This window comes from Orycteropus afer, unplaced genomic scaffold (genome assembly GCF_000298275.1).
Source record: "Orycteropus afer afer isolate SDZICR_OR568_19922 unplaced genomic scaffold, OryAfe1.0 scaffold00095, whole genome shotgun sequence".
Lineage (NCBI taxonomy): Eukaryota > Metazoa > Chordata > Mammalia > Tubulidentata > Orycteropodidae > Orycteropus > Orycteropus afer.
In genome coordinates this window covers 3,396,221-3,404,475 of record NW_006921682.1, presented here as the reverse complement: position 1 = coordinate 3,404,475, position 8,255 = coordinate 3,396,221, and the positions used below count along the sequence as shown (strand labels likewise).

The 8,255-nt window shown below is 37.0% G+C and overlaps 1 pseudogene; it reads right to left on the bottom strand.

Moving 5' to 3' along the window:
* Window positions 1–1,242: 1,242 nt before the first annotated feature.
* LOC103198527 lies at window positions 1,243–2,033 on the bottom strand (annotated as a pseudogene).
* Window positions 2,034–8,255: the final 6,222 nt, after the last annotated feature.

Here is an 8,255-nt window from a genome sequence, read left to right as displayed (position 1 = left end):
ATTTAAGTATGGAAGTATAGATCTTAGATAAAATAATACATAACATGTAAACTGAAATTTCTAAGCCCTCTAAGAAGGCAAAAAAGAACTTTTTATGTGTGTGTGTACAATATCTATTTTATTTATGAAAATATTTTCCCATTTTAAAAACCTATCTAAGTCTTATTTATTTAAATTAAATAATGACAAGGATGTTAATAGCATTATTTGTAGTGGCAAGCAACTGAAACAGAAATAGAAATTAGTAGCCTAAATGTCTACTGTATCAAGTAGGAAATGGCTAAATAAAGCATGGAGTATCTGTACTATGTAATGTTGTGTGCAGGTCTGGTTGATTTTGAGGTTGTATATTAGCAACCCTATAAGAGAGAGTAGAACTGCCCCATTGGATTTCCTAATCTTTTACCAGAGCAGAGTATCAGGTCCTGAGGCTCATGGGTTCAAACCAGCCTTTATCAGCCTTTCCATTAGTAGCCAACTGCTTAACCATTGCACTATCAGGGCTGTTTCTAATACTACACAGCAAATGAAAAAGAATGAGATCTAAATTTAATGATATGGGAAGATATGGCAGAACAATATGTCCCCACAACAAAAGAAGTTGTGAAGAATCATGTTGAGTGGAATTTCTACCAATTCAACATCTGGTTAAAATTAGGGCAGAGGCAGCTAAAGGTCTCTGGATATTGTTTATTTATATTAATATTTCTAAATCAGCCAGACATACCTGTACTATTATTACTATAATGCAACAAAATACAAATCATCTTTCTACAAATATTCAAATAAGGAACAAATTTGGATAAAACAGAGCAGAAGAGTAGAGGAAATCAATGAAATGCCTTATATCTTAATCCTTCACCTTAATTGGTTGGTAAGTAAAGCCTCCCAATTCTATAGAATACAAATAATCCTTCATCACATTTTTGTACTTTTAGTTCCTATTTCTCAAGGATAGATTCTAAAGATAGCTAAGGTAGTAGTAAATATAGTTTTACATACAGCCAGAGATATATTTTGTCATGCTGTCCAGAGCAACCAAGGTAATCTGTCACAAGGCTATTATTGAAACTTCTTTGATTAAGTGCCAACTGTACCCTGCACCCAAATGTATACAATAGGCACAATGAAAACCAGGATACAAAGACAGCGATAGATATACAAGCTCTAAAACAAGAAATTCTACAAGAAAGGAAGTAATGCAGCCACTGCCTAGATTGACATTGAATCATATACCCACCTTCACACATCTTCAGTTTGGATGTTCACAGAGTAATTTAGGAATAAATCTATGGTCTGTGAGGCCTCCAGATCATTGGCAGAATTTTGCTGGAACTGGATCTGGGGTAAGAGGAATTCCTCTCCACAGTTCTGGAACTGATTGTTCCAGGCCTGGCTGTTCCAGGCTTGGGTGCACCAAGCTTGTCTGTTCCAAATCTGGTTGCTCCACATTGGAAGGTTTCCAGAAAGAAGGCATCCCTGGTGGTAGGAAGCGTAGAGGTCCAGTTATTCTGTAGGTGCTGAGATCTTCTGAGTCACACCATTGCTATTCTTTGACCAGTTGGTGTTTTTCTGCCACCTCTTACATTTCATTCTTTGGTTCTGGAACCAAGTCTTAACCTGTTTGTTGCTAAAGTTCAAGACTTCAGAAAGTTCTTACATCTGCTCGAGGCTGAGGTACTTCTGTTTCTGAAATCTATCTTTGAGTATGCACAGCTGGGTCTGAGTGAAAACAGTTCTGACCTTCTCTTTCTTTTCCTGGCCTTTACCTCCCTTCTTTACTGTGCTCTTCTCTACAGGAGAAAGCTGTTTTATTTTGGGACACGTGGAAAAATGAGGGCTATCCTGAGTAAGCAGAACTATGGAGGAAGGAAGAGGAAAGAGAATCTCTGAATAGAATCATCTACTTCAGCAGATGATATTTGCAATGATGTATAATTTTCTTCAGCCCCCAAAATTGTAGCTATTGGTGAGGAGTCCCTGGAGTCACAAGCTTCAGGCAGGCTTTGGGGAGAAGCTAGATCCACACTCATGTTGTTGAAGGACAAAAAAAATTAAGACCTAGCTTGTGAGTACAGCTATGTCAGACTTAAAGGCCTTTGAGGAGGAAAATATGAAGATATCCAGATATAAAACTGTTAAAAGGCTGGAATGATGGGAATTGCCTCAAGTGCAACAGGAGGCAACCAGCTCAATCCAACAAAAAATCTTTGTTTTACTTTTAAGAAATAATAAATACTGCAGAACTCTAAATCAATACTTATCTAGTCCTGCCTGAGCTAATAGAGTCCTGCCTTAGTTACTGATGACAGCTAAAGTATCTATCTATAAGAAACCTCTTTGTCTCATCTGTAGTTGTTATATCAACCTCAACAAGCTAAAGAACAAAAGATGACCAATGGAAGAGTTATCTACAGCCAGACTGTCAAGTCAACAAACTTGCTGCTTTCTACTTTGAAGCCTGTTGAGCTAAGCCCAGGCCACATAGTCCAGTCACTCTTTGGGTCTCCATTCTCTCCACCTAAAATAGATATATATCTTTCCCCACACTTTTTCTGTTTGGGGAAAGAGGACAATCAGTCATAATACTATGTTGTTGTTGTTGTTGTTATGTGCCGTTGAGTCAGCCCCGACTCATAGGGACCCCTCCTTGGGTTTCCAAGGCAGTATCACTACAGAAGTAGGATTGCCCAACCTTCCTTCCGAGGAGCGGCTGGTGGGTTTGAACCGCCAGCCTTCTGGTTAGCAGTCAAGTGCTTTAGCCACTATGCTACCAGATCCACCTCCTCATAATACTATACTCTTAATCATTATTGTCTTCCTCTATTTCTTCTTCATTGCTCATGCCACAGCCACAAGGCTGGCTATACACAATTTGCAAAGCCCATAGCAAAATGAAAATGCAGAACCTCTTGTTCAAATACCAAGAAAAAATGCTGTGGTATGTATTAAAATATAAAACTTCTTTTTTTCTTCTATATTCTCTCTCAACATGTCACAGCACTTTTATTTGCTATTTAGTGTCATTCTAAGTGAAGAAAAATGATAATTTAAAATGATTAACATGCATGCATCTTTCTACTGTGAAATACAAGTTTTAAATATAAATATAAGAGAATTTAACTTAAATACAAGAGCATTTATGGAGAATCGTTAAATTTATACAATTTGTATTTTGTAGTTTGTGCATGCATATACAAGGAACTCTGGTGGTGCAGTGTCTAAGGCATTTGACTGTTTACCAGAAAGTTGACAGTTCAAACCTATCAGCTGCTCATGGAAGGAACATGGACAATCTACTTCTATAAAGATTTACTGCCTTGGATACCCAGTGTATTCTTTTTTTTTTTTTTTTTAATTTCATTTCTTGATGCACAGACATTCTACTAGCACTCTACTTTGGCTTACTGATAAGTATGATAGGACTGAAAGGAGAAAGAACTATGGGTTGCCCTACTTTGCCTTTTCTTCTGTGTCATCATTTTCAGCATAAGTGGTTGTTAAGAATGGAAATGATAGGAGTTCTGGTAAGATGGTAGAATAGGCAGACAAACTGCACAGACTCTCTGCAACAAAGAAAAGGGGGCCCAATTAACACAAATACAGAATATAATCCTGGAGCCCTGAGCTTTGAAGGGCAGGCTATAGAAGTGGACTAAACTCCAACTAGTAGAAGAACTTTCATGAAAACACAAAAAAGGAGACATACAGAACTGTGTTTTTTCAGCAGTACTGACGCCACAGACAGCTTGGATATTCCCAAGTGGAGTTAGGACCTAAGAATTAACCTAAACCTTGGCCCTGCTAGCCAGGGGGTTGCACGGAAGACTGCACTGGTGGCTGGTAAATAAAAGGGGAAGCAGTGAAGAAGAAGGCAGGCTGACCTGTGGATTTTTGCCTGTCTGGAGGGTACAGCAATTTTGAATGTTTACAAGAGGTTCTACCATTTTGGATATTTAAAGAGACAGTGTTCTCCCAGATTCTGGGGATTTAAGAATAGGCTTCACTTGCTGGGAACCACAAGGACATTCTGCATGCCAATGACTGGAAAGCTGCAATATTCCCCTTGTTATTCTTATACCCCACACGCTCTTGATGATGAGGTGCAGCCATCCTTCACACCCACCCACCTTCTGGGCCAGCAGGAATTCCATCCCAGTCTGTGTGCTCAGATAGAGCCTGGGTGCCCTGCATATCCAGACCATATTTTTTTTTTTTTACTTTTTTTTTATTTTTTTAGTTTTTTTGTTTTTGTCTGTTTTAAAATTATGATGATGATGATGATTGTCCTTTTTATTATTATTCTTTATTCTTCTCTTCCCCGGTTCTAGTTTTCAACTTTTTCTCTCTTCCCTGTTCCTGGTTCCCATTATTCTCTTTCTCAAGGTTAACCCCTGTTTGAACAATTTCTCTTAGAAAGATCAACACAAGGCCAGGCCCCATGAGGCAGAGGTAAAAAATGTCCCAAATGTCCAAACTACCATGCCACTCCATCTTTTCAGACATTAACTCCTCCTCTTCCTTTCAATAATCTCCCCCATCTTAGGGTTCTGTATTTCACTGTAATACATCACAGAACTCAGAAATACTCAAGGTATTATCTCACATAGTGATGGTAGAGCCTGGCAGGCTGGCAAGTCTCAGGTCTGTAAGTAGGTCTGGAGGATCCTCCTCCAATACTCAGGGTTTGAGGAATCTCAATCAGCAGTAAAGATGATGGCTGCTGTCCCAAATCCAGTGGGGAGATGATGATGGGCCAAAACACAAAACTGGAGCAAAAGGATGGCAAACCTTCCCAGAGGATTCATAGGTATACAATCAAGGAAGCTGAGGGTGGTGACTTGAGTAATACCCTCCAGCAAAGTGAGACTCAAGATGTATCCCTCCTGTGTTGCTCCAACAGAAATAACCCAAGTGGATGGCTTTAACAATCAGCAGTTACTCAGTTGCTCACAGCAAATCCCAACACAGAGCCACTTGCCAATCATTATAAGGAATGATTACTAACAGCTGCCCAGATAAGTTGACACCTGACCTTAACTGACACACCACACCAAACAAGCATGGATAATAGGATTTATAATACATCACAAAATGAAGGAAAATGGCTAGAAGGGCCACATCAAGCAATCACCAGAACCTCATTCTTTGCTTTTCTTTTTGCATTTTTTCAGATTTTTTTCTTTATTATTCTCCTACTCTATGTTTTCCCTCTCATTGCCCTCTTCCCAGATATTGCACTTTTTTTCTTTTTTTAGTTATTGTTCCTATGTGTTTTCAAGGTGTGTTTTTTGTCCACTTGCTGTTACTTATTTGATGGCTTGTTAATTATTGTTTTTGTCTAACTGACTGGGAGACAGTAACAATCCCCATATGACATAACTACACCCACACCTCCTGCAGCTTCACTTACTGAGTGAGAGCCATCACTTCCTTGTCTACCAACTGGCCAGTGAAAAATGAACACCAAGAAGAGCCTGACACACCCTTAGCTGCTCTTCACAAACAGTTAACAGGTGATCTAAAATACAACAACATCATAATGTTTTGGAGACAACAGACCATCACAGTCCATACAAAGAAGCAAGATAAAGTGGTAGAAACAAGGGAGCAGGATACAGACCCAGAACACATCCCTGAGGAATAAGCACCATTGGAACTCCCTGATAAAGAATTCAAAAGAATTATATTTAGGTATTAGGTATCTTCAAAAGATTGAAAGATAAATCAAGGAAAACACTGAAAAAAATTAAGGAAAGCACAGGCAAAACCATAAAACCATTTAAGAAGAAAATACAGGAACAAAATGACAAAATAAATGAAAAATTAGAAATAATACAAAATCTACAGACAGAAATTCAGAAGATTAATACTAAGTTTTCAGAAATAGATAACATATTGAAAGGGTAGCATTGGATTAATGCAAGACAGAATTAATAAGATTGAAGACAAATACCTGAATACTTTTTGGGAAAGGGATCAATCAGAAAGAAGATTAAAACAAAATGCAGAAACCCTAAGTTTCAGGTGGGATACCATCAAAAGGAATAACCTCTGTGTAATCAGAATTCCAGAACAGGAAGAGAAAAAGAAAACCACTGAGAAAATTGTCCAAGATTTGTTGAAGAGAACTCCCCTGAAATGATGAAAGATGAGAATATATCCATTCAGAAAGTCCAATGAACCCCAAACAGGATAGACACCAAAAGAAAATCACCAAATGTATCATCATCAAACTCATCAAAACCAAACACAAAGAAAGAATCCTGAAGGCAGCACAGGAAAAGTGAAGTTACTTACAAAGGACAGCCAATAAGAATAAGCTCTGATTTCTCACCAGAAATCATGCAAGTGAGAAGGCAATGGGAGGGTTTATATAAAATCAAGAAAGAGAAAAATTTTCAACCAAGAATTATATACCTGGCAAAATTGTCCCTCAGATATAACGGTGAAATTAGGAGATTTCCAGATAAGCAGAAATTAAGAGAATTTGTTAAAACCAGAATAACCTTATAAGAGATACTAAAAGGACTCCTTAAAACAGAGAACAAATAATAGCAAACAACAACCGAACATTAATACACAAGACGACATAACCAGAATCCAACATAGCTATGGATGTATCCAAAGTATAATAAGCTTATGAGATTGTAAACAGGGAAGCAGAGACATCAATAGGCAAATGAGAACAACTACTAACCAAATAAAGGGGAAAAACAGCATAGTGACAGAACTTCTAAATGGTGAGGAACTCAAGAGAGTTGTAAGACAGAATGGACTGTTCTAAATTCAGGGAGAAAATTATAAATGGCAGGGTAACCTTAAAGAAAAATGATGAGCCTTCACATCACAATAAAAAAGAGGACAAGCACAAATATTTAGCAAATACTAAAACAATAGCAACAAAGGAAATGATAATACAATTTACAAACATAATGAGCTCAGCACAGAAAATTATACAGATCAAAGAAACCAGGAATACGTTGAAAAAACACATACAAAAATAACAGCAACTAATTCATACTTGTCATTAATTACACTGAATGTTAATGGAATTAATACACCACTCAAGAGACAGAGAGTTGCAGACTGGATAAGAAAACATAAACCATTGATATGCTGTCTGCAAGAGACACATCTTAGAGCAAAGACAAAAGTAAACTAAAAATAAAAGGCTGGAAAAAGATACATCAAGCAAATGGCAACCAAAAAAGAGCAGGAGTGGCAATAGTAATTTCAGATCAAATTGACTTTGAGACAAAAACCACCATAAGACACAAGGAAGGACATTATAGAATGATTAAAAGATCAATTGAACAAGAAGATATAGCCATAATAAAAATCTATGGACCCAATGAACAGGCCCCAAAATACATAAATCAGACTTTACAAGACTTGAAAAGGCAAATAAAGGAGTTCACAGTCATAGTAGGAAACTTTAATACACCACTTTCAATGAAAGATAGAACTGGAAAGAAACTCAACAAAGACACAGAAGAGCTAAACAATACAATCCACCAACTTGACCTTATAGATATCTACAGAGCATTTCACCCAACAACAGCACAATATACACTTTTTTGTAGTACACACGGATCAATCTCCATGATAGGCCATATGTTAGGCCATAAAACAAGCCTTCATAAATTTAAAGACATTGAAATACTGCAAAGCATCTTCTCAGATCACAATGCTATCAAATTAGAAGTCAACAATAGGAAGATCAATGAAAAAAGAGCAAACACATGGAAGCTGAACAACACCCTCCTTAAGAAAGACTGGGTAAGAGAAAAGATAAAAAAATGAAATTCACAAATTCCTTGAATCAAATGAGAATGAAAACATACCAAAATCTTTGGGACACAGCAAAAGCAGTGATCAGAGGCCAATTTATAGGAATAAATACACAAAAAAGAAGAAAGAGCCAAAATCAACACCTTAAACCAATATCTTAATTAGAAAAAGAACAGCAAGACAAGCCTACAGTTACAAGAAGAAAGGAAATAATAAAGATTTGAGCAGAAATCAATGAAACAGAAAATAGAAAGACAAAAGAAAAAATAAACAAGACTAGAAGTTGGTTTTTTCAAAAGAGTAATAAAATTTGCAAACCAATGGCAAATTTAACTAAGGAAAAGAGGAAGAGAATACAAATAACATGAACAAGAAATGAAATGGGTGACATCACAACAGAACCAACTAAAATAAAAAGGATAATATCAAGATACTATGAAAAGCTCCAACAAATTTGAAAA